The sequence below is a fragment of the Salmo salar genome, chromosome ssa09 (genome assembly GCF_905237065.1).
Source record: "Salmo salar chromosome ssa09, Ssal_v3.1, whole genome shotgun sequence".
Classification (NCBI taxonomy): Eukaryota; Metazoa; Chordata; class Actinopteri; order Salmoniformes; family Salmonidae; genus Salmo; species Salmo salar.
The window spans coordinates 27,203,676-27,230,806 of NC_059450.1; the positions used below are offsets into that span (position 1 = coordinate 27,203,676).

General features: G+C 42.7%; 1 long non-coding RNA gene across 1 annotated transcript; it reads left to right on the forward strand.

The window, feature by feature from the left end:
• The first annotated feature begins 20,395 nt into the window (after positions 1-20,395).
• On the forward strand, positions 20,396-23,319 carry LOC123744615 (uncharacterized). The gene is made up of 2 exons (XR_006770984.1): positions 20,396-20,737; positions 22,952-23,319. It is a non-coding gene; the product is annotated as an uncharacterized lncRNA (long non-coding RNA).
• Positions 23,320-27,131: the final 3,812 nt, after the last annotated feature.

Consider the following 27,131-nt stretch of genomic DNA (forward strand, 5'->3'; position numbering starts at 1 on the left):
ATGGAATCTTCTCAGGTTTTGGCCTGCCATATGGGTTCTGTTATACTCACAGACACCATTCAAACAGTTTTAGAAACTTTAGAGTTTTCTATCCAAATCTACTAATTATATGCATATTCTAGTTTCTGGGCAGGAGTAGTAACCAGATTAAATCGGGTACGTTTTTTATCCGGCCGTGAAAATACTGCCCCCTATCCCAAATAAGTTAACTGACTTGCCTAGATAAATAAAGGTTCAATTAAAAATAATTATAATACAAAAATACAAAATGTTATAATAAGAGTAATATAAATTACAGAGTAGCAGCAGGAAATTATGAGAGTAAAAGTGTGTGAGTGTGCATACTGTATATGTGTGTAATGTGTATGTGTTTGTGTTGTGTTTGTGTGTGTGAATGTAGTGTATGTGAATGTGTGTGGGTTTTGTGTGGGAGTGTCAATGTAGTGTGTCTGAGTGAGTGTGTATATGGTGTGTATATATAGTCCAGTGAGTGTGTGTATGGTCAGTGAAGATAGAGTCAGTGCAGATATTTTGGGTACCATTAGTTGAGTATTTAGCAGTCTGGATATTTTGTAGTCTTATGAATTGGGGGGTAGAAGCTGTCTCAGAGCCTGTTTCGTCGGAGAGCCGATGTTCCGTGCCGGACGGTAGCAGAGTGAACGAACGGAAGCAGAGTAAACAGTCTATGGCTTGGGTGGCTGGAGTCTTTGGCATTTTTTTGGGCCTTCCTCTGACACTGCCTATTATAGTGGTCCTGGATGGCAGGGAGCTCGGCCCCAGTGATGTACTGGGCTGTCCACACCACCTTCTGTAGCGCTTTGCGGTCTAGGCCAGTGCATTTGCGATACCATGCGGTGTTGCAGCCAGTCAGTGGTGCAGCTGTATAACTTTTTGAGTAGCCGAGGGCCCATGCTGAATATTCTCAGCCTCCTGAGGGGGAGTAGGTGCTGCCATGCCCTCTTCACGACTGTGCAGATGTGTGTGGACCATGTTCATTCCTTAGTGATGTTGACACCAAGGGACTTGAAGCTCTCCACAACAGCCCTGTCAATGTGGATGGGGTGTGCTCTACCCTCTTTCTGTTATTCATGTTTTGTGTTTCGTATACAGTTGAAGTCAGAAGTTTACATACACCTTAGCCAAATACATTTAAACTCAGTTTTTCACAATTCTTGACATTTAATCCCAGTAACAATTCCCTGTCTTAGGTCAGTTAGGATCACCACTTTATTTTAAGAATGTGAAATGTCAGAATAATAGTAGCGAACCAGGGTCTGGGTCTAAACATAACGATGGTAATTAAGGCCAAACAGTTCTATTTTTGTTTCATCAGACCAGAGGACATTTCTCTAAAAAGTATGATATTTTTCCCCATATGCAGTTGCAAACTGTAGTCTGGCTTTTTTATGGCGGTTTTGGAGCAGTGGCTTCTTCCTTGCTGAGCAGCCTTTCAGTTTATGTCGATATAGGACTTGTTTTACTGTGGATATAGATACTTTTGTACCTGTTTCCTCCAGCATCTTCACAAGGTCCTTTGCTGTTGTTCTGGGATTGATTTGCACTTTTTGCACCAAAGTACGTTCATCTCAAGTAGACAGAACTCATCTCCTTCCTGAGCGGTATGACGGCTGCTTGGTCCCATGGTGTTTATACTTGCGTACTATTGTTTGTACAGATGAATGTGGTACCTTCAGGCATTTGGAAATTGCTCCCAAGGATGACCCAGACTTGTGGAGGTCTACAATCTTTTTCTGAGATCTTGGCTGATTTCTTTTGATTTTCCTATGATGTCAAGCAAAGAGGCACTGAGATTGAAGGTAGGCCTTGAAATACATCCACAGGTACACCTCCAATTGACTCAAATGATGTCAATTAGCCTATCAGAAGCTTCTAAAGCCGTGACATAATTTTCTGGAATTTTCAAAGCTGTTTAATGGCACAGTCAAATTAGTGTATGTAAACTTCTGACCCACTGGAATTGTGATACAGTGAATTATAAGTGAAATAATCTGGCTGTTAACAATTGTTGGAAAAATTACTTTTGTCATGCACAAAGTAGATGTCCTAACCCGATTTGCCAAAACTATTGTTTGTTAACAAGAAATTTGTGGAGTGGTTGAAAAATGAGTTTTAATGACTCCAACCTAAGTGTATGTAAACTTCCGACATCAACTATTGGATTAGTGACAGGAAGTCTGAGGAAAGCCAGCTACATTACCAGAGTTGGTCAACTTGATTTCTCTGAGGAAATATGATAAGGATTATGAAAACGAGTGAATTTATTGACTGTACTGCATCCTTTAAATCTTCCCTAAAGTTTTGATTACAGTAATGTAGATAACATTCACAGAGATTTTTCAGAGCTTTCCAGATATGAGAAGTGCTTCTCTGAGGGCAGTTAGAGAGGATTAATGTTAGCCTATTAGCGGTTTTAGGGTCATTAACACAGATTTGGTACTATTAATTTCAAGTCAAGACTCCCAGTAGCCATGGGTTAGAGAGAAGGAGTAGGAAATTAGCGCATTAGGGCTCTAGCTTTATGTCAACGGTTTAGTACGGTTTAGGGTTGTGTCATGGAGAAATTAGCATAGCCCTATTAGGAAAACAAGGTCTTAGATCTGACATATTGTACTAGTGTACAGAATTGTATCCAATTCCCTGTTGCTGGGATTAGAGGGTGTTTGTCAACGGTCTCATCAGTTTCTCAGTAACATAAAAAAAACATGAAAGAAAAAAGAAGACAGTGGCTTTACATCATCACCATGCACCAACCTAAAGAGTACCACGTATTGTATTCGCAAAAGCTTCAATATCCAGTCCCTCCAGGATTCCGCGATTGCAATTTTGTTTCGCAAAATCAACAATTCCCTGCATATTATGCGAGGGCTTGCAAATTTGAACAATCACAGCACTATTTCCGCATAATATGGTTCAATCAAGCCACATGTCAACAAACGTTTTCCCTCGCCTGTGCATTTTAGCAAAAAATTTGACAAAATCATTGCATATTGCCACACAAATTGCCAGAATTGCTGCAGCAAAATATCACAAAAAAATATCACAAAAAACCTGTCTTCATACACTGTACCTCCTATCTTATAACAAAATGTTGTCTCTTTATTTGTACACACTGTGTATAAAATGATCTAAAGCAGCCATTCTAATCTCTGCAGCCACTGCATCATCATGTATCTATCTACCTGTCATAGAGGATCCCTGTAGAGCCTAACAGCTTTTTGATTGGCCTGCATCAACCTTTAAGCTGTTAATTATCATTCTCCCCTGCAACCTGGCCCTGTCAACATACATGAACACACTGTTGACAACGACATGCATGCTGTGCACTTGCAAGATGACACACACACACGTACACACTATCAGATTACTGCAGTAACCTCAGAGTAGTGAACAAGGTGATGAGAGAGGGAGAGGTCAGGAGGAGCTGCGAGAGAAGGGTAAGAGAGGGAGAGAGATGGAAAAAAAGAGAGAGATGGTGCGGAGAGGTAGGAAGGGGAGCGGAAGGAAGAGAGATGGAAGGAGAGCGACAGTAGTGTGAACACAGCAGGACAGGGTGTTGGCTCGTCAGATTGACTGCATACCAGCAGGCTGGTTATAGTAAGAGATCCTCATGAAGAACACCTCACACACACTTCATGTGCAGGGGCAGTAGGGGCCACCAATCTCCCCAGAGGTGATGTACATGTAACTGATGTGTTCCATGAGACTGCTAGCCATGCATCATCTCTGTTGGAATCCTTGAGCTGCTCACTGGTCGGCTGTCTGAGAGACACAGGCACACACTGTATGATGGATAGATCACACGCTGGTATCCTATGTCCATTTAATAATGGCAGCAGGTGAGGTGAAGTGAGAGACTTGACGCATTTAATGAGGATAGATTGATCTGATGAAGGACTGGGGGGGGGGACGTGTGATAGGCTAGTCATTATTGGGTAAAGCTCATTGTTCTTTATTTTCTCTCTCTCAGGTGGAGGTTGGCCCCTCACAAGACAACAACAAATGGCAAACTGGTTTCTTCCTTGGCAACCGTTGCCAGGTACACTCCTCTGAACTGTCCAGTCCTCCAGTGTGTGAGGTGCAGCTTGTGTGTGTGTGTGAGGTGCAGCTTGTGTGTGTGTGAGAGGTGCAGCTTGTGTGTGTGTGTGAGGTGCAGCTTGTGTGTGTGTGTGAGGTGCAGCTTGTGTGTGTGTGAGGTGCAGCTTGTGTGTGTGTGAGGTGCAGCTTGAGAGAGAGAGAGAGAGAGAGAGAGAGAGAGAGAGAGAGAGAGAGAGAGAGAGAGCTAGGTTGGCAAGATACACTACTGGTCAAAAGTTTGGACACCTACTCATTCAAGGGTTTTTCTTTATTTTTACTATTTTCTACATTGTAGAATAATAGTGAAGACATCAAAACTATGAAATAACACATATGGAATCATGTAGTAACCAAAAAAGTGTTAATCAATTCTGAATATATTTCATTTTTGAGAATCTTCAAATAGCCACCCTTTGCCTTTTAGACTTTTACTCAAGTAGTATTTTACTGGGTGACTTTCAATTTTACTTGAGTAACTTTCGATTAAGGTATCCATACTTTTACTCAAGTATGACAATTGGGTACTTTTTCCACCACTGCAGTTAGGAATAGGTTGGAGTTCTATTAAGATACAAGGTGAATGCTGGTGTGACAGGTTATATCAGGGGTTTGTGTTTTACTAATCAAATCTATTAACACTAGAAGATCAGAGGGAGTCATTTTTACTAAATATGAATAAAACATTTTCAAAATCATGCCCCCCTCCTTCTTTGACTAAATACAACTATTTAACACACGGGTGTACAAATTTGTGTTATAAGCAGTTTTAAAGAATATGCTCTGACATTTCCTGGTTGCAAAAATATAGCGTAGAGCAAGTATAGTGTAGAGATATAACTTTTCCAAAAATAAACACAATTCCATGAACTCAACACCTCAGCATGCAGCAACAGATAGCCTACAGTAACATAACCTGATGAAAATGCTATTGTGTTCTTTGAATATTTTTTTGGGGGGGGAAATATTGTGATGTTACCCAAGACCTTCATAAACACAACCAAATAATGAGCATATATGAAATATATTTTAGACTGTTAGAATGTTTGAGTCAACTATATCTACGGTATGTTCAGTCTATTCTTTGATACGATACAGTATAGTGTAGTACAGTAGGTGTCTACTTTAAATGTCTATCAGCCAAGCATGAGAGCCCAGACCCCAATCATCTTACTGTGGGAGGCATGATAAGAAAGCAAACTGATTCAGCTGTTACATAACCCAGCCATGCCGGTTGTCAGTCTTAGTGAAGGCTGAGACAGAGAGGTTCATTCCCCCTGTGCACAGGACATGGCATGCTGGCTCACCTCTGGCCCCCAGCACTGACCCCAAGCCCTCCACAGGGTCATGATCTCTGTCCATCTCTACTTCTGGCTCTTTTTCATCCCCCCCCCCCCCCTCTCCTTCTGGGACACTTGTTCTGTACCACCCCCCTCCTCTCTTCTTTATGTCTGACTGCCCCCATGGCTCATTGTGACTTACCTCCTGGATTTTGAGCTGGGCTTTGACATTGGTTTCCTATGACAGCTTCTACCAGGCTACCAGGCCTTAGTGGACTGACTAATAGGCAGCTGTGTGTGTCTCCCTCTCAAAGCTGGTATTAGCAGAGCAAACCTGTGCAGATGCATACACATGCACACGCACACACACTATATAATTACTGTAAGTTTGAGGAGGCTTTGATGTGCCATCCAGGTGGCAGTGCCCATTCCCATGCCCAAGGCCTTGTCACATTGCCCACCATTATACACCCACAGCCTATTGCCCAGTGCTTAAGATTGAAGATGCCAATTTACACAGATCTGGGATCAGTTTACCCCCCAATACTAAGCTTGACCGTGGGGGGACAACTTCTACGTTACTCCACCAGAGCAGCCATTTGATTGGCTCTATGATGAGGTCTGCAGATTATTCAGGTACTCGGCATAGCAGCTGGCAGCTGTAGATCTTTTGGTGCGTAAGGCCGGTTGGTTGACAATTGGTCAGTAGTAATAACATGTAATTTAACCCTAACCCTAGTCTGCCTCTGGTTGGATTGCTGTGGAAGTTACTATAAAGTCACACAGGGATAAATGATAATACCAGAGAGAGAATATCAAGGCACAGAGCGAGACCCAGATGCAGATGGTTGGAGTCTTACAATGTTTAATCATCCAAAGAGGTAGGCAAGAGAATGGTCTTGGACAGGCAAAAAGGTCAAAACCAGATCAGAGCCCAGGAGGTACAGAGTGGCAGACAGGCTTGTGGTCAAGGCAGGCAGAATGGTCAGGCAGGCGGGTAAAAAGTCCGGGCGTGACAGAGAGAGAATGCATTTTGATAGTTTTAATGTTTCTGTATCACAGTGAACCTAAGTCACTGTCAACCCTAATTCTCACAAAGAAATCAAATCCCTGCGGTTTAATCCATGGCTCTTAATTCTGAACAGAGTGGAGCACAGCCAGTGTGGAGTGGAGTGGAGTGGCTCAACTTTTAATGTCAGTCTACTACTATTGTGAATGGTTGGTTTAAGGGTTTCAACCCTATAGCTGGCATAGCAGGTTACTGCTACTCTGGACTCCAGTGGTAAGGGTGTGTTTGTGTGCTTGAGTGCATGCCTGCGTGTGTGTGTGTGTGTGTGTGTGTGTGTGTGTGTGTGTGTGTGTGTGTGTGTGTGTGTGTGTGTGTGTGTGTGTGTGTGTGTGTGTGTGTGTGTGTGTGTGTGTGTGTGTGTGTGGGGGGGGGATAGTTCTCTCAGACCCTCTCCTCCATGCGCTGAAACTGCCTGTTGTGCATTCATGTAAAAGCTATTGATTTCTTTTCTGGTAATTTCTCCAAAGATCAATACATGTCCAGGCCAATGTATGTGTTACATACAGCTGAAAGATATAGATTTTTTTCCTTCTAAAACACCACTAATTAGTTGTTTAAATTCGGAACATAAACTGGGGCCTGATTTTCCCACCACCCGGCAGAGCTATTGTTGTGCCAGCTTTACATACCTTTACATAAAGCAGAAAGACTTGATTGTTTCCATGACATGTTTATATTCAACTTCGTTTTCATAACGCACCTTTATTGAGCGCTTACACAGCGGATTAAAAATCCAATTACACACAGGTTTAACAACCGTCAGTGTGTTTATAGTCATTTTCCTCACATTACGAGTCCTGAACTGTGACTAAGTCCTTTAGCATTGTTATTGCTGTCAATAAAACTAGCTAGCTAAACTTTTAATTACTGAAATCGCTTCCTATCCCGCAACGTCTTTTTATTGCGGACTCACAGTGTACCCCTGTTGATATTCCATCATATATAATTTCATTACTTTGTCTTTCCATTAAATGTTCATAGAACCCTGGATGGGTGGGAGCAAGGTCCCAGTGATGTGTTTGGCCATCTTCAACACCCGCTGGAGGGCCTTGCATTCGCGGACAGATAAATTCCCGTACCAGGCCGTGATGCAACTGGTCAGGATGCTCTCAATGTTGCAGCGGTAGTATTTGGAGAGGACCTGGTGCGGCATATTGAATTTCTTCAGCTGCCTTAGGAAGTAGAGACACTGTTGCGCCCTCTTGTGAGGGTGCAACAGAGTGGTGGTGTTGTTGGTCCATGTCAAGTCCTCTTATGTGGACGCAGAGGAACTTATAACTGCTGACTCTCTCTACTGCTGTCTCGTTGTTGTGGATCATGGCATGTTCCCTCCACTGCTTCCTGAAGTCACCAATCAACTCTTTTATTTAGCTGACATTAAGGAAGAGGTTGTTGTCATGACACCACAATGCCAGTTCACTCACCTCCTCCCTATAGGCTGACTCTTCGTTGTTGGATATCAGGCCTACAACCATGGTGTCGTCAGCAAACCAGATGATGGAGTTGCTGTCGTGCAAAGTCACACATTTGTGGGTGAACAGAGAATACAGCAGAGGACTGAGGACAAATCCCTGGGGGGGCTGATGAGGTGTTGACGCAGAATTGTTGCCAATCCTCACAGCCTGTGGTCTGCCCATCAGGAAGTCCAGGATCCAGTTGCAGAGGGTGATGTCCAGACCCAGGGCTTTGAGCTTGGTGTCGAGCTTAGAGGGAACAATAGCGTTGAATGCTGAACTGTAGTCAATGAACAGCATTCTCAGATATTGTAGGTGTTCCTCCTGTTCAGATGTGTTACGGTTGTATGAATAGCAATGGAAATGGCATCTTCCATGGATTTGTTGGAGCGGTAGACAAATTGGAGAGGATCCAGTGTGCCTCGATGTGGGTCATGACCAGCCTCTCGAAGCACTTCATGATGACTGAGGTGAGCGCGACGGGGCGATAGTCATTTGGGCATGTCACCTTGTTTTCCTTGTGCACTGTCTTCTTAATTACATCTAGACGTTCCGCTAGCGGAACACCTGCTCCAATATCCAGTGATAGGTGTGGCGCGAATTACAAATTCCTCAAAAATACAAAAACTTCAATTTTGCAAACATATGACTATTTCACAGCATTTTAAAGACAAGACTCTCCTTTATCTAACCACACTGTCCGATTTCAAAAAGGCTTTACAGCGAAAGCAAAACATTAGATTATGTCAGCAGAGTACCAAGCCAGAAATAATCAGACACCCATTTTTCAAGCTAGCATATAATGTCACAAAAACCCAGAAGACAGCTAAATGCAGCACTAACCTTTGATGATCTTCATCAGATGACACACCTAGGACATTATGTTATACAATACATGCATGTTTTGTTCAATCAAGTTCATATTTATATCAAAAAACAGCTTTTTACATTAGCATGTGACGTTCAGAACTAGCATACCCCCCGCAAACTTCCGGGGAATTTGCTAACAATTTACTAAATTACTCACGATAAACGTTCACAAAAAGCATAACAATTATTTTAAGAATTATAGATACAGAACTCCTCTATGCACTCGATATGTCCGATTTTAAAATAGCTTTTTGGTGAAAGCACATTTTGCAATATTCTAAGTACATAGCCCAGCCATCTAGCTATTTAGACACCTGGCAAGTTTAGCCTTCACCAAAATCAGATTTACTATTATAAAAGTTTGATTACCTTTTGTTGTCTTCGTCAGAATGCACTCCCAGGACTGCTACTTCAATAACAAATGTTGGTTTGGTCCAAAATAATCCATCGTTATATCCGAATAGCGGCGTTTTGTTCGTGCGTCCCAGACACTATCCGAAATGGTAAATCAGGGTCGCGCGCATGGCGCAATTCGTGACAAAAAATTCTAAATATTCCATTACCGTACTTCGAAGCATGTCAACCGCTGTTTAAAATACATTTTTATGCAATTTATCTCGTAAAAAAGCGATAATATTCCGACCGGGAATCTCCTTTTCGGCAAACAGAGGAAAAATCACAAAGACGGGCACGCGCCTAAGCCCACAGTCCCTTGATCGGCCACTTGAGAAAGGCGATAATGTGTTTCAGCCTGGGGCTAGGATGACGACATTCTGTTTTTTCCCGGGCTCTGAGCGCCCATGGAAGACGTAGGAAGTGTCACGTTAGAGCAGAGATCCTTTGTAAAAGATAGAGATGGCAAAGAAGTTCAAGAAATTGTCAGACAGGCCACTTCCTGTAAAGGAATCTCTCAGGTTTTGACCTGCCATTTGAGTTCTGTTATACTCACAGACACCATTCAAACAGTTTTAGAAACTTTGGAGTGTTTTCTATCCAAAGCCAATAATTATATGCATATTCTAGTTACTGGACAGGAGTAGTAACCAGATTAAATCGGGTACGTTTTTTATCCAGCTGTGAAAATAAGGCCCCCTAGCCGTAACAGGTTAAAGCAGGTGGGGATTACAGCCTGGGACAGGGACAGGTTGAAGATGTCAGAGAAGACGCCCGCCAGCTGATCAGCACAAACTCTAAAGACACGGCCAGGGATGCCATATAGGGTTTGTGTGTATTCACTATTTTGAGAGTTTTCCTCATGTCAGCCTCGGAGAGCGAAAGCATCTGGTTGTGCAGAGCAGTGAGAGTCTTCTTGGATGGCTTGGTATTGTTTGCCTCGAAGTGAGCATATAATGTGTTAAGCTCATCTGGGAGGGAGGCTTCAGTGGGCAACACACAGCTGGATTTGCCTTTGTAGTCTGTGATAGTCTGTATTCCTTGCCACATGGTTTGCAAGTCTGAGTTCTCAAAGATCAATTCAAGATTAAGTCTGTATTGTCTTTTGCATTACTAATTGTTTTTCGGAGCTCGTACCTGCTTGCCATGGACGCGTCGCGGACCACCGAGTCATTGGAGTTCGTTCTGCTGACACTGAATGCTTCCGTACGGGCACTCAGAATTCTACAGATATCTCAGTTCATCCAGTGTTTTTGGTTGCGGTATGTCCGGATTGTTGAAAACCTCTTAAAACCTCTTAGGGATCCCTTAAGCTCGAATCCCGTTACCGGGATAGATTTAACAGCATCTGGTGAAATTGCAGAACTCCAAATTGAAACTACAGAAATATGAATGTTTAACCTCTATGGGCTAGGTGGGACGCAAGCGTCCCACCCGTGGTGCACTCCATCAACAGCAGGTGCATTTCAAGAGCGGCAAATTTGAATCCAAATAAATGTCAAAATTCAAATTTTTCAAACATACAACTATTTTACACCCTTTGAAAGATAAACATCTCCTTAATCTAACCACGTTTTACGATTTCAAAAAGGTTTTACGGCGAAAGTATAAATTTAGAGTATGTTAGGACAGTACATTTACAAGAGTTGTGTGTAATGTTTTGTCAATTCAAAGACAGGGTCACCAAAACCATAAAACCAGCTAAAATGATGCACTAACCTTTTACAATCTCCATCAGATGACACTCCTAGGACATTATGTTAGACAATGCATGCATTTTTAGTTCTATCAAGTTCATATTTATATCCAAAAACAGCGTTTTACTATGGCATTGATGTTGAGGAAATCGTTTCCCTCCAATAACCGGCAGTCAAGTCAGCACCACAAATTAAATAATTAAAATTAGAAAACATTGGTAAAATATTATATTGTCATTTAAAGAATTATAGATTTACATCTCTTGAACGCAATCAACTTGCCAGATTTAAAAATAACCTTACTGGGAAATCACACTTTGCAATAATTTGAGCACTGCGCCCAGAAAAATACGCATTGCGATACAGACTAGCCGTCATGTTGGGGAGATCTAAAATCGAAAATACTATGTAAATAATCCATTACCTTTGATTCTCTTCATCAGATGTCACTTCCAGGTATCACAGGTCCATAACGAATGTAGTTTTGTTCAAAAAAGCTCATCATTTATGTCCAAAAATCTCCGTCTTGTTAGCACATGATCTAAGCCCGCCGGACTTCACTTCATGAACGAGGGGAAAAAATATATTTATGTTCGTTCAAACATGTCAAACGTTGTATAGCATAAATCATTAGGGCCTTTTTTAACCAGAACATGAATAATATTCAAGGTGGACGAATGCATTCTCTTTTATAACGTATTGGAACGAGGGTACCCAACATGAACTCGCGCGCCAGGTGTCTAATGGGCCATCATCGTTCCATGGCTCTTGTTCGGTCAGATCTCCCTCCAGAAGACTCAAAACACTTTGTAAAGGCTGGTGACATCTAGTGGAAGCAATAGGAAGTGCCAAAATATTCCTCAGCCCCTGTGTTTTTCAATGGCATAGGTTTAAATGTAATACAACACATCAGGTATCCACTTCCTGTCAGAAAATGTCTCAGGGTTTTGCCTGCCAAATGAGTTCTGTTATACTCACAGACACCATTCAAACAGTTTTAGAAACTTTAGGGTATTTTCTATCCATATATAATAAGTATATGCATATTCTAGTTACTGGGTAGGATTAGTAACCAGATTAAATCGGGTACATTTTTTTATCCAGCCGTGCAAATACTGCCCCCTAGCCCTAACAGGTTAACATTCATATAAATACAAGTGTAATACATCAAAATAAAGCTTAACTTCTTGTTAATCCAGCCGCTGTGTCAGACTTCAAAACGGCTTACGGCGAAAGCACACCATGCGATTATCTGAGGACAGCGCCCCGCATACAAAAACATGAAAATCATTTTTCAACCATGCAGGTGCGACACGAAAGTCAGAAATAGTGATATAATAAATGCCTTACCTTTGAAGATCTTCATCTTTTTGCAATCCCAAATGTCTCAGTGACACAATGAATTTTAGTTTTGTTCGATAAATTCCTTCTTTATATCCCCAAGATGTCCATTTATTTGGCGCGTTTCATTCAGAAATACACCGGTTCCAACTCGCCCAACATGACTACAAAGTATCTAATAAGTTACCTGTAAACTTGGTTCAAACATTTCAAACAATGTTTCTTTTCCAACCTCAGGTACCCTAAAATGTAAATAATCGATCAAATTTAAGATGGGATAAACTGTTTCCAATACCGGAGAAAAATAACGAGGAGCGCTCTCCTGTTTACGCGCACCAAAAGACTTGAGTCCATCTGAGTGACACATGGAAAGAATAGGACAACTTCTTCATTTCTCAAAAGAAAAACATTGAACAATTTCTAAAGACTGTTGACATCTAGTGGAAGCCATAGGAACTGCAATCTGGGCCCTAATAAATCAGTTTCCCATAGAAAAGCATTGGAAAACACAATGACCTAAAAAAAAAATCCCTGGATGGATTGTGCTCGGGGTTTCGCCTGCCAAATCAGTTCTATTATACTCACAGACATTATTTGAACAGTTTTAGAAACTTTAGAGTGTTTTCTATCCAATACTATCATGCATATGCATATTGTAGCTTCTGGGCCTGAGTAACAGGCAGTTTACTTTGGGCACGCTTTTCATCCGGACATGAAAATACTGCCCCCTAGCCCAAAGAGGTTTTAAGGATCAGCCCCTTTTTAAAATTTTTGCCTAAAATGACCTACCCAAATCTAACTGCCTGTAGCTCAGGCATTGAAGCAAGGATATGAATACTCTTGATAACATTTGAAAGGTAACACTTTGTAGTTTGTTTAAATGTGAAATTAATGTAGGAGAATATAACACATTAACAGAAACCGTTTGTATTTTTTTCTACCATCATCTTTGAAATGCAAGAGAAAGGTCACACATTCAGCTAGGAAGCTTCAGGTAATTTAGATGGTGTCCACAAGAGGGAAAGAGTATATGTGCAAAGTTGGTAAATTGATACATTTTCAAGAACATAACTATAGAAAATATACAAAAATGCTATGCTAATAAAAAATACAAGTTTACGCACTCCGATCCCTAACAAGTTTGATGTGGGTACTATACATCATAAACACATTTCCTAATGAATCCTGTGACTGACAATATATATTCCTCAATGTTGATGAATGAGTCTTAGGTGGATGAATCTTTGAACATATTCCAATCAGTTTTCTGAAAACAATCCTGCAGCATTGAGTCTGCCTCCTCTGTCCAGCACCTTACTATTCTCTGGTAGCTCCCTCTTGAGTTGCTGCTTGTAGGAACAGAGACGTGATCGGATTGGCTGAAGTGGGGGTGGGGGATGGCTTTGTATACGTCATGGATGTTTGTGTATACATGGTCAAGCACACTGGATCCTCTTGTGGGGCAGGATACATGTTGGTGATATTATTGGGAAAATGTGTTTTAGACGGGCTTGATTAAAGTCACCCGCGACAATAAGACCGCTTCCGTGTGAGAGGATTCTTGCTGGCTATTGATCTTGTACAGAGCCCGCATGGTGATTGCTTGTGGCCAAACCCTCCCCTAACCCGGACGACGCTGGGCCAATTGTGCACCGCCCTATGGGACTCCCAATCACGGCCGGTTGTGATACAGCTCGGGATCGAACCAGGGTCTGTAGTGACGCCTTGCACTGAGTTCACAAAGTTTATTTTCCAGCGATTGGACATTTGCTATCAGGATACTAGGAGGGGAGACCGTGTAGCCCGTCTTTTCAGCTTGGAGTCCCCCTTTCCTTCCTCTTCTTCGTGGAGGTGAAGCCTTAGGTCCTCTCGGCCAGTAGCATCAGGTAAGCCCGCTGTGCAGGGAACAAAGTAGCCAATGTTGCATTCCAGATCTGGGAGGCTGAGAGATGTGTCTAGCTTCCGATTCATGATCCAGAAATGTTTGTCGGTCGTAGGAAATGTTTTTGTCGGTCGTAGGAAATGTTTTTGTCGGTCGTAGGAAATGTTTTTGTCGGTCGTAGGAAATGTTTGTCCATCGTAGGAAATGTTTGTCCGTCGTAGTAAATGTTTGCACGAACATTCCGAGCAAACAAAGTAATAATAAAGGCAAAAATATCCATAAAAAAGCAAGTTGAGCAGGAACTGACAAGACGCGCACCCTCCTCAGCAACCCCATCTCACATTATGTGTGTGTGTGTGGCACAGAGGTCATAGCTATGTCATCATGGAATGATATCATCACCTTTCCAGAGACATGAAGTAGCGATTGCCACAAATTCACAACAGCTGAGCTAGAATGGCTGAGTAGTCTTGACACTTACAGAGTGCTGATGGAAGCATGTTATCAAGTCCCAGTGGGATTGGTACAATCCATGAGCATTCTGTAAACAATAACGTATTGTTATTGGATGACTGTATAAGCGCATGCTATATTTGTGTTGAATCTACAATATACAGTAGATACACTAAGGAGCTTCAGGAGACTATAAGTTGTATCTTCATGTACTAAGTGGCTTTGATCCAAAAACAAGCTCTTGACTAGCACTTGAAAAGGTCTTCTTCCATTCCCGATCTGCATTACTGCAGTACACGTGCACGCACGCACGCACGCACACACACACACACAACATCAGCAGAGCAGGGGTCGAACTCTGTCTTCAGTAATTAAACCCTAGAGGGAGTTGCTGATATTGAGACCTTATTATAATTAAGTCATATTTACAGCCAGCAAGCGCTATCTCTCCTCCCAGCTGAGGAACAATTCATTTCTTTCTGAGCCATGCTTTTTAGATACGTTCATGAAAAAGAGATTTACTCTGTCATTTTCAATTATTTAGGGCTTGTTTAGATTGATGGAATGATGCTGTCACGCCCTGACCTGAGAGGGAGGGTTTGTTTCTCTATGTGGTTAGGTAAGGGTTTGGGGTGGGCATTCTATGTGTTGTATTTCTTTGTATTGGGCCGAGTATGGTTCCTAACCAGAGGCAGCTGTCTATCGTTGTCTCTGATTAGGAACCATACTTAGGCAGCCTTTTTTCCTTTGGGTTTTGTGGGTAGTTGTTTTCTGTTTTGTTCCTTGTAACCTGACGGAACTGTTGACGGTCATTGTTGTTGTTTTGATTTAGTGTTTTCATTAAAGTAAAATATGAGCACTTTACACGCCGCGCCTTGGTCCCCTTTGTACGACCCTCGTTACAGATGCACTCTCAATGCATACCTTAGAGACCTGTCTCCTAATAGATGCTCTTAATTGCTCTGTTAGTTGTAATTATTGACCAATGCATTGAGATCCCCTCAACACTCATTCAATGGCCACAGCTCAACAGCCCAGCCCAGATTTCTTTGGTGCAGCAAGCCAAGCATGAATCAATTAGAGAACGGAGAGCAGAGTGCTAATCAACTGCTTTGGGTTGTAATGAAGAAAGATAGAAACATGTTACAGCAGAATTCAGCCACAGTTGAAAGTGTGTGTTTGCGTGTGTGTGTTGGGGTCTGGTGCAAAGGAAGGATGCTGTTGGCGTAGACACACACATTCAGGCATACAGTATGCTTGTTATGTATACATGTATAAAGTACATATGTCCTCTCTTTCCAGTGGACTTTATCAAATCATGCCAATTTTATTTGTCACATGCGCCGAATACAACAGAGAAATGCTTACTTACAAGCCCTTAACCAAAAATGAAGTTTTAAGAAAATCCCCAAAAATAAAGTAAGAGATAACAAATAATTAACCTGTTAGGGCTAGGGGGCAGAATTGACACGGCCGGATAAAAAACGTACCCGATTTAATCTGGTTACTACTCCTGCCCAGTAACTAGAATATGCATATAATTATTGGCTTTGGATAGAAAACACCCTAAAGTTTCTAAAACTGTTTGAATGGTGTCTGTGAGTATAACAGAACTCATATGGCAGGCAAAAACCTGAGAAGATTCCAAACAGGAAGCGCCCTCTCTGACAAGTTGTTGTTCATCTTGGCTCTTTTTATTGAAGACTGAGGATCTTTGCCGTAACGTGACACTTCCTACGGCTCCCATAGGCTCTCAGAACCCGGGAAAAAGCTGAATGATATCGAGGCAGCCTCTGGCTGAAACACATTATCGCGTTTGGATAGTGGCTGGTCAGAGTACTCTGAGACTCACGCTCGTGCACGAGGGCACGAGATGTATTTATTTTCTCTCTCTTTGTACGTATACAGGCTTTCCCGGTCGGAATATTATCGCTTTTTTACGAGAAAAATGGCATAAAAATTGATTTTAAACAGCGGTTGACATGCTTCGAAGTACGGTAATGGAATATTTAGACATGCTCATCACCCTTATTTACCCTTTCGGATAGTGTCTTGAACGCACGAACAAAACGCCGCTATTTGGATATAACAATGGATTATTTGGGACCAAACCAACATTTGTTATTGAAGTAGAAGTCCTGGGAGTGCATTCTGACGAAGAACAGCAAAGGTAATAACATTTTTCTTATAGTAAATCTGACTTTGGTGAGTGCTAAACTTGCTGGGTGTCTAAATAGCTAGCCCTGTGATGCCGGGCTATTTACTCAGAATATTGCAAAATGTGCTTTCACCGAAAAGCTATTTTAAAATCGGACATATCGAGTGCATAGAGGAGTTCTGTATCTATAATTCTTAAAATAATTGTTATGTTTTTTGTGAACGTTTATCGTGAGGCAGGGTGTATCTCTGTGCCTCTGCAGCCTGCGGGGGAAGCCTCGTCCTGGACTTGATCTGCCATATATCTGCCATATGCCACATGCCCCCACCATGAGTTGTCACCCTTAGTGGACAGAAAGAAACGTCACGGAACCCCCCTCAACCTGGCACCTAGCAGGTCTATCCCCCCTCCCATCCCCCTTTCCCGTGTGCTCATGCATACAGTACTGTACATACAAACGACAGCAGCTCAGCCCCTCTTCGACCTTGAGGGATCGATGTGGTTGCGGTAGTGCTGGAAGAGTGTCCGATTGGATGCTCATAAATAACAATAAATAACAATAAAGTCCAAGCTGATATGTAGTCATAAAACAGTGTGCTGCGAGATTAAAGCAAACATTTCAGGATAACCTTGTAATAAAGTGGGATTTGATAAAACTCTTGACAGAGGATCCATCTTTGTGTTTCCAGCATGATTGTGTCCAGAGGAAAGGGGGATATTCCTTAAACGGTGGGGTGGTGGGCCCTGTAGCCATTTCCTTTGTCATGACCTCATGTGAGGTCATCAGGAGACGCCCGGTGATACAGGACCCGTGAAGGCCCCGCAGGTTCCACAGGGAAATGTCATCCCACACAGGGACCTTTCCTGTCAGAGAGATTACAGAGATTCCTGAGATACATCTTCTGAGATATATTCACCAGTCTGATATCATCAACTATATCTTCACTGTTTATCTTCACCTGCTGCTTAAAAACTGTCTGGATAAGAAAAGGTGCAGTTTGTTCAGTAGAGATGCAAATTCACAGCACTATTGCTCTGATTCGCCATTTAATTACATTGCTTAATTAAAAAAGACATGTTGGATACTATGTCATTGTCCGTAGCCATATGAATTACCTCGAAACTAATCATGAACGTTATTGTCATTGATTTGTAACAGCGGACTAATCCAATGACGGTACTGTATCTTTCTCAGTCTCTAGATATGTATCTTAATCTTTAATCACTTTAAACCTTCATCTTTACTTGTATTACCTCTTATCAACAGATTCTTATCTTTGCAGGTGTCCAACTCAGGATGCCAGGCAGCATATGAAAACAACACAATTAGACCCAGGCAGGCTCCCCTGGTAATAGCGTTACAGTCTAAATCTGGCGCCATGGGACCTGAATGAGAAGACAGCTGGAAACAGAGTTTAAACCAGGTGTATTCTTGGCTCGGGTATTATTTTTCATGTCCCAGATCTGAAATGAAAATACATTTTTCAGGCTATCAGACGGTGAATCATGGAGAGGAGTGACCATTGTCTATCCTCTAGTCAAAGCTGTGGCGGATGCCCCTCCAGGAAGATGGCCTCATGGATACTAAAATGATCTCTAAAGGGCCAAAGGACCCCCCCACTACCACAAGACATGTTTGTTGCTTATTAGCCATAGCACAATGAGTTTTGAGAGCAACTTCCAAATACTGTAGCTGCATGCTACCAACTTTCAACTTTACAACTTCCAGTCATAAACTCAGCAACAAAAGAAACGTCCCTTTTTCAGGACCCTGTCTTTCAAAGATAATTCATAAAATTCACAGATCTTCATTGAAAAGGGTTTAAACACTGTTTCCCATGCTTGTTCAATGAACCATAAACAATTAATGAACATGCACCTGTGGAACGGTCGTTAAGACACTAACAGTCTAGCTTACAGACGGTAGGCAATTAAGGTCACAGTTATGAAAACTTAGGACACTAAAGAGGCCTTTCTACTGACTCTGAAAACACCAAAAGAAAGATGCCCAGGGTCCCTGCTCATTTGCGTGAACGTGCCCTAGGCATGCTGCAAGGAGGTATGAGGACTGCAGATGTGGCCAGGGCAATAAATTGTAATGTCGGTACTGTGAGATGCCTAAGACAGTGCTACAGGGAGACAGGACGGACAGCTGATCATCCTCACAGTGGCAGACCACGTGTAACAACACCTGCACAGGATCGGTACATCCGAACATCACACCTGCAGGACAGGTACAGGATGGCAACAACAACTGACCAAGTTACACCAGGAATGCACAATCCCTCCATCAATGCTCAGACTGTCCACAATAGGCTGAGAGAGGCTGGACTGAGGGCTTGTAGGCCTGTGGTAAGGCAGGTCCTCACCAGACATCACCGGCAACAACGTCGCCTATGGGAACAAACCCACCGTCGCTGGACCAGACAGGACTGGCAAAAAGTGCTCTTCACTGACAAGTTGCGGTTTTGTCTCACCAGCGGTGATGGTCAGATTTGCGTTTATCGTCGAAGGAATGAGCGTTACACCAAGGCCTGTACTCTGGAGCGGGATCGATTTGGAGGTGGAGGGTCCGTCATGGTCTGGGGAGGTGTCACAGCATTATCGGACTGAGCTTCTTGTCATTGCAAGCAATCTCAATGCTGTACATTACAGGGAAGACATCCTCCTCCCTCATGTTGTACCCTTCCTGCAGGCTCATCCTGACATGATCCTCCAGGATGACAATGCCACCAGCCATACTGCTCGTTCTGTGCATGATTTCCTGCAAGACAGAAATGTCCATGTTCTGCCATGGCCAGCGAAGAGCCCGGATCTCAATCCCATTGAGCACGTCTGGGGTGAGGGCTAGGGCCTCGTGGGGTGAGGGCTAGGGCCATTCCCTCCAGAAATGTCTGGGAACTTGCAGGTGCCTTGGTGGAAGAGTGGTGTAACATCTCACAGCAAGAACTGGCATATCTGATGCAGTCCATGAGGAGGAGATGCACTGCACTACTTAATGCAGCTGGTGGCCACACCAGATACTGACTGTTACTTTGTTCAGGGACACATTATTAGATTTCTGTTAGTCACATGTCTGTGGAACTTGTTCAGTTTATGTCTCAGTTGTTGAATCTTGTTATGTTCATACAAATATTTACACATGTTAAGTTTGCTGAAAATAAATGCAGTTGACAGTGAGAGGACGTTTCTTTTTTTTGCTGAGTTTATAAGTACATTCAAAGACCTTGCACATCACATTATACTGTCTGAGTCATAGCCTTTTAGCGTTCTCTCTCGCGGTCTCTCCTCCTGTCCTCCGTAGCTGCACCTGCACTGTGCTCTGCTATAAGCCTTAGGGTAGGCAAAATCAGAGCGGGCAGCCTCAGAGTCTGTGTGCTGATCTTAGCTGACAGCGCCAGCAAGCTTATCTGTGAGTGCATGAGTGACACTGCTGTCAATGCTAGCTCTGAGAAGCCACTGTTGTGGAGAACATTTGATGCCTGATCCGCTAAGAAAAATTCACTCTCTCTTCAGCTTCACTTAGGATGTTCGATGTGTGCTTTTTTATAGCCTCCCCAATGTTTGGGAGTCGAGAGGCTTCTATGGCATATCTGTCAACATCACTCTTTCTGAGATGAGGGAGTGAGCGAGGGAGGGAGATACGGATAGATGGAGGGATAGATAGAGGGATAGATAGAGGGATAATGGTGGAGGGGGGGCATAGTGAGCTCTCATATATTTAGCTCTGAATCATATTCCTGCTGCATGACTCGCCCATCTCTCTCCACCAGAAATCCTTTTATTTTTTTCTAAAACAACACTGTTCTGAAAAGAGAAAGGGAAGTTTGCATCCCTCTCATTTCTCCGCACTGCAGCAGGGTGGGGAGGCTGAATGTGAGGCTCTCTGTTCGCATTGGGTATATTGATCTGGCTGAGGCAGCTCCTCTCTGAGCCGCACCTGAAATAGCACTGTCAGAGAGAAGAAGAGAGCTGCTGCCGGGGGGAAAGAGAGAGACACGAGGGGGGACATGTCCTTTCCAGGGGACTAATGGAAAACAATGGCATGGTAAGTTGGTCTTGAAACTGCACTCCTGTCCTGTCCTGTCTCTCTCTCTCACTCTCTCTCTCTCGCTCACTCTTTCCCTCTCTCTCTCCCCTGTATCTCTACTTACCGAGACCCACGTGAGGAGGAAAGGAAAGAAGAGGCATCTCCTGGGCCAGTACAGAGAGAAAGGAGAACGTGATGACCTTTCTGTACAAATAAACCTTCACCTTTCATCTCCTCTAGGGACCGAGCTTTACTTATTGCTGCTGCCTGGGCTTTGACGTAAAACTCTGGGTCTTCTCATTAAATACACAGAGAGTGTGCCCTTCACAGGTAGTGTGCCAATCTCTGTATTTAAGACAGTAGATAATCCTGGACAGCTCTTCGCAGTCACAGCTATAGAGCTACAGCAGTGGTGTGTGTGTAGTATAAGTGTGTGTACGTGCACTTGTTTTCCTTTGTTCAAATGCTATTTTTAAGCTTAAGGGTTAGTTTTAGTGTTAGGTTTAGGGTTACAATTAGGGTTTTTGGGGTTAAGGTTAGGTTAAGGGTTAGGTTTAGCGTTAGGGAAATAGTTTTTTTTATGGTGAAACATTTTTACACTCCAAGAATTCCAGAAATGTCATGCAAACACAGCTGTGTGTGTGTCAGTGGAGGCGGACCAAGGGGAGGACCATCCTCCTCAGTGAAGTTTCATAAAAATAGTGAAACATTAAAAAAGTTATCCTTTTTAGATCGAACTATATTAAATAAATACATATGTCACCAAGTAATTGATTAAATAACACTTTTTTGCAATGAAGTAACTTTAACAGCACTGTCTGGGGTAGCGCCATGGTGCAGCCGGAGGACAGCTAGCTTCCATCCTCCTCTGGCTACATTGACTTCAATACAAAACCTAGGAGGCTTGTAAAACTCACCCCCTTCCATAGACATACATGATAATTATGACCACTTCCGGAGGTCGTCCTCTAACCAATCAAAGCTTTTGCAGTATGAACTGACATGTTGTCCATCCAATTATAGAATTAGGATCAGAGAATGAACCTAGTGAGTTGTATTGGGATTGTGCCACAGAGCATTATGGGGGTTCTATGTGTTGATAAGCTTGGTGACATTGTTGGATAGAGATTAAGAGTGAAGTGATAGTTGAGCATTTTTTGCATATTATTCAATTCAAATTCGTTTTTTCAAATTACAGGAGACTGAGGAGGTATATTATAAATAGTTTTCCTGGTTTTAGAACTTTATTTTTGTGTCCAGTTAGCAAGGCAATTTTAAATAAATTTTACTAACTTTAGTAGCTAACTAGCTACCAGTGCGAGAGTGTGCAGTTTTCTTAGCCAGAATGGTAGAATGGCCAACGCTGCCGAAAATGTTGTGGACTTTTTGTTAAAGAACCACTTTCATTCTCTGGGGTACATGGAAAAGGTGCAAATTAAAAGCGAGGGTCGACCTCTGCCTGAGATCAGTTTCACGAAGAAGGATGCAAAGGTGAGGGCGTTCAATACCACCTGGTATCAAAAGTATAGCTGGTTAACAGGGTGGTTTTCATCAAGCCGCCTGTATTGCTGGCCTTGTCTGATTTTTGGGCATGAAAGAATTGGTTTTAGAGGACACGATGGGATGGAAAGTTCTGCCGAAAAGGGCAACTACAAGGAGCTTGCAGAGGTAATTGCACGTTACGATTCTTTACTGAAAATATCGAACTTTGACTGTCTTTTCTGGGATGTCGAAAACAATTCTGAATGATTTGATAAAGATTAAAGAGAGTTTGACGCAATGCATTTTTTCATGGGAGCTCAAGTAGGCTTTCCACTTTCCTCCGGTATTTTTTTTAGCAAAGACAATAACTCATCACTCCGGACAGACACAAGTAAAAACTCATGATATAAATGTTGCAGCAACCTAGGCTACACCTAAACATTAGAAATCTGACATGCGGTATGGGATGAAAACAACACTATTTTTCAGTCTGATCAACTGTAGGCTACTAATAAGAACAGCTGCATACAGCCTATGTGCCCTGTCCATCTGGTCAGGGTAACTAATTGGTAACGTTATGTATTTCTAGTCCATTTGTGTGTCAGGAGAAAATTCCTGTATGTAGAGTCAATCACATACACAATCACTTTATTACACATCAATGATTTTACTCCTTGCTTGGACTAACTCATTCTTAGCTTTTTGGTCTAACTGTGTAGTGTGTTGTGTTATTGTTTTTTGTCTTCCCAGTTAAATCCTGTCCTGCACTGGTCAAGCCTCTGAACACCTCAACTCTTGCCTCATTCAATCACTGCTGTGATCCCTTTCCAACACGGTGTAAGTAGCCCTCTCATTCCCATTCCCATTCCCCATAATCTTGTACTATAAATGTCTTCATTAAATGCTTTAGGTTCAAATAATTAGTTTGACAATTTTTGAAACACACTTTGTTGTCTCCGTGCATTACACGCCTACACCGTGGGTCTCCCATCCTCCTCAATTTTTCAAGTCACCAGCCTCCACTGTTGTGTGTGCGCGTCTGCAGAATGTTCACATGTTTTCATGTAAAAAAAAAAGACAAAAAACCCATCTTGAAATGATGCAAAGCACATAATACCGACATTTAAGATGAGGGCCAAGAAAACGGAAGAAAGAAAGCTCTGTGTAATGCAAACCCCAAAATACTCTAAGGGCTCAGTAAAAAAAATAAACAAAAAAACCAGCACAGAGGCAATTGAAGCTCGATTGTCAGTAAGACACATGATAGAGCTTCAACCGAGACTTGTGTCTGGACAGAGAGAGGAGAGGTCTGTCATGTGATACGATCTGAAGTGGCATCCACATGTAGGCTTCTGGCGGTCTGTGAAGTGAGGTACCTCAGCTCTCCACCCTGAGATCTGCCACTGCTGGGAGAGCTGCTGGGAGGGCTGAGCGGCCTTGTTGGAACCCTTTCACCTCAATTGCCATGTCAGTACAGTGTTCTCCCCCAAATGTGCTCTGAAGAGCCTCATCAAGTCTTCCTGGCAGACACAGGGATATGTTGGGAATGTGGAATGTAAAAGTGTGATGACCCTCCCACTCTGTCTGCCCAATTCTTTCTCTTTGCTCTTGTTTTCCTTAATAGGATGTCGGTGGGTGGAGCCGGCTGTGTCCCGGGGATAAATACACCTTTCCCCCATACATTGAGGAGACTCTCTCCACGCAGACACGCTGTTGTTTTTGGTTGTGGCATTTTGGGGCTTCTTTGTGTTAATTTGTTTTGGCACCTCTCAACACCCCTCATTATCACCATCTATCCACACATACACTCAGTTACACTACTACACACCATTGTTACTTGGATATAGTTTATTTAATAAATAGGCTTGTTATTTCTTTATCTCCGCGTTGTCTCCCTCTTTGTTACGGGCTACGAGCCGGTTGGTAACAAAAGTCATGAGCTGCTCTTGGAATTTTGGTTACATCAGCATTTTTCCGGCGACAACTCCTATTTCAACCAAGAGAGAGAAAGTGAGAGAGAGGTAGAGAGAAGGGGTATTGAGAAAGGGAGCGTGGCAGAGAGGGGATGGAAAGAAGACATAGATAAAGAATGTAGAGTGGCTGAGTGAAATTATGAAAAGGGAGATGTAGTGTATAAGGAGGAAAGGAAAGAGGCATACAGAGAGAGAGGGTGGAGTGATAGGGATAAAGAGAAAGTTGGGTAGCCCTAATGCCTATAGCCAGACCCGGTCCTGGCCGATATCACGCCCTAGACAGGACAAAACAAATGCTGCCCTCCTCCTATCCCCACTTTATTTGGATAGTCCCTCTGTAGATGCTCTACAGACTATCAGTAACATTTCAACTATCTACTAACCCTAACCTTAACCCTTGCCCTAAGCCTTATTCTAAACTTAACCCTAGGTGCTTATCAACAGATAGTTTGTTGATATTATGACAATCGGTAGAGCATCTACAGATGGAATATCCGGACTATCCAAATAAACCTTTGGCAAAGTGAGCACTGCTTATCATGGGGCGGCATCAGCGCTCACCTTAACAGCCCATATGCCGCTGGGTGAGATATGTTTAAATAGTTTTGGAGCAGAATTATGTGAGGTGTTATGTTTTGTTGGAGGTGCGTCTTGGTCAGTTTAGCTCGGAAAATGATGCTCTCTTCAATCTGCTGACCCTAGGTGGCCGCCTAATCCTGCCTAATGGGCTTGCCGGCCCTGCCTATAGGAGCCTAGGCAGTGTAATAAAAGACAGCTCAATACTGGCTGGTTCACTGTGGTGTTTGATACAGCGCCTGAGCTTGTCAACACCAGGCACACCACACAATCCGTAGAGGAGGGAAAATGCCATCTAAATATAAAACGTCTGTTGTATTAGCTTATCCCTGCAGCGCTCAACTGAGCATGCCATTTTAAACACTGTAAATATCCTTTGCTATGCTTATCTCATTGGCCCTCAAGTTTGAATTAATGAGTGTTTGTGATATTTATGTATGAAACCTTCTAACCATGTGACATTCACTGTAATCTTGTCTATGTGGACACACAGACAAGCACAGACCGCACCTGCATTCACCCAGAAGAATTAAGTACAGTAGACACACACTCTCACTCTCACACACATGCACGCAACGGAGCACAAACTGATCCTTGTTATATCTACTGCACTGGATTCCCTCTCTACATTTTCCTGTCTAACAGTGTTTTTTTTGTTGCATGTCAATAATTCAGGTGTTTAATGAGTACTAAGGATGGATAGATGCAGCATCGTGATAACCCACACTACCCCTCCCCCTTCGAACTCTGACCCAGGCTAGGTGAAGATAATGGCCCCTCTCTGAGTGCTGTATTCACCCTCTCCTTGGTGTCAGGTCAGGAAGAGGATCTTACAAGGCCTCGCTGAGACTCATATCGCAGACGATCCTATTTCATATGTTGTGTTGGATCTTCTCGCTGTGGTTTCACATTAGAATTTCATTTGTCTCACTATCCTAGTGGTCAGTGGCAACAATACAGGATCTGTAAAGCTAGTGGAATAAAAGCATGGCCTCTCACATTGACTCTGTCGGTAAGACCAGGGACGTCGTAATTATTGACGAGAATGGTTGTGTAGCCACGACAGTATATCTTCTTAATAATGAAATATATTTATGATATGTGTTATTGGTGATGGTGAAATACAGTATCTGTACCTCTGTTTTTACATTTGAATATGCAAAGTGCACATATATTTTGGGGGGTTTCATCAAGGATAATTTACGAGGTATGTTTAAATCACACTTATATTGAATGTACAGTGCATTCTGAAAGTATTCAGACCCCTTGACTTTTTCCACAGTTTGTTACGTTACAGCCTTAACATTTATTAGATTAAAAAAAATCCTCATCAATCTACACACAATACCTCATAATGACAAAGCGAAAACAGTTTAAGACATTTTTGCACATTTACTAAAAATAAAAAACAGAAATAACTTATTTACATAAGTATTCAGACCCTTTGCTATGAGACTCAGAATTGAGCTCAGGTGCATCCTATTTCCATTGATCCTCCTTGAGATGTTTTTCTACAATTTGATTGGAGTCCACCTGTGGTAAATTCAATTGATTGGTCATGATTTGGAAAGGCACACACCTATCTATACGATTAACAGTGCATGTCAGAGCAAAAACCAAGCCATGAAGTCGAAGGAATTGTTTGTAGAGTTCCAAGACAGGATTGTGTCGAGGCACAGATCTGGGGAAGGGTACAAAAACATTCCTGCAACATTGAAGGTCCCCAAGAAAACAGTGGCCTCCATCATTCTTAAATTGAAGAAGTTTGGAACCACCAAGACTATACCTAGAGCTGGCCGCCCGGCCAAACTGAGCAATCGGGGGAGAAGGGCCTTTGTCAGGTAGGTGACCAAGAACCCGATGGTCACTCTAACAGATAGCTCCAGAGTTCCTCTGTGGAGATGGGAGAACCTTCCAGAAGGACAACCATCTCTGCAGCACTTCACCAAATCAAATCAAATGTATTTCTCACATGCGCCGAATACAACAGGTGTAGTAGACCTTACCAATCAGGCCTTTATGGTAGAGTGGCCAGACGGAAGCCACTCCTCAGTTAAAGGCACATGATAGCCCACTTGGAGTTTGCCAAAAGGCACCTAAAGAACTCTAAGACCATGAGAAACAAGATTCTCTGGTCTGATGAAACCAAGATTGAACTCTGGTCTGAATGCCAAGCATCACATCTGGAGGAAACCTGGCACCTCCCTACGGTGAAGAATGGTGGTGGCAGCTTCATGCTGTGGGAATGTTTTTCAGTGGCAGGGACTGGGAGACTAGTCAGGGAAAGATGAACGGAGCAAAGTACAGAGAGATCCTTGATGAAAACCTGCTCCAGAATGCTCAGGACCTCAGACTGGGGCGAAGGTTCACCTTCCAACAGG